The following is a 723-nucleotide window of genomic DNA, read 5'->3' on the forward strand; positions in this document are numbered from 1 at the left end:
AATTTATGCAGTTTTCTTATTTATTAACCCATCTCCTCCCCACTCTCAAGTGTTCCAAATGATGGAGAGCTCTTAGAACAGTCCTACCCAGGTAGCTGTCAGCTCCCTGCCTGTTCTGAGACTCTGATTCGGAGATCAGGAATAGGACTGGAGAATTTGTGGGAGGCTTTCCTAATGACGGATGGTGGGTCCACAAGCTTCACGATGACAAACTGAACAAAAGGGTAATGGCTATCTTCATTTGTGTCACACAGCTAATGCATAACAATACATACTTGAAAAGCTATACTAAATCAATTGAATAAGAGGTGGGGAAGATATCCAGGGTCTTCTCTGAGGGAATCATCTCACAGAGACCCCAGACCAACTACATGAGAAGGCATTTCGGTATATGCAGCAAGAACTACTAAACAGGTTCACAACTGGAGTGAATGAAGAACTCACCAGACTTTCTGAATCCCACAAAAACAAAAAAAGTCAGCAGATGATCAGGCAATTTACAAATGTGCATCTCAGATAACCAGAAGAGCAAGTGAACTTGCCAAAACATTTAGCACCTATTATATTTAGATTTTGCGTTTAATTTTCCCCTAGGTCTTTATCCTTACCCTTAGTTTCCCAGACTTAACTTGTTGCCTCACTCATGGCAGAGGCAAAAAAGTGAGTTGAGAGAGAGAGAGAGAGAGAGAGAGAGAGAGAGAGAGAGAGAGAGAGAGAGAGAGA

The sequence above is a fragment of the Mus pahari genome, chromosome 4 (assembly GCF_900095145.1).
Source record: "Mus pahari chromosome 4, PAHARI_EIJ_v1.1, whole genome shotgun sequence".
Classification (NCBI taxonomy): Eukaryota; Metazoa; Chordata; class Mammalia; order Rodentia; family Muridae; genus Mus; species Mus pahari.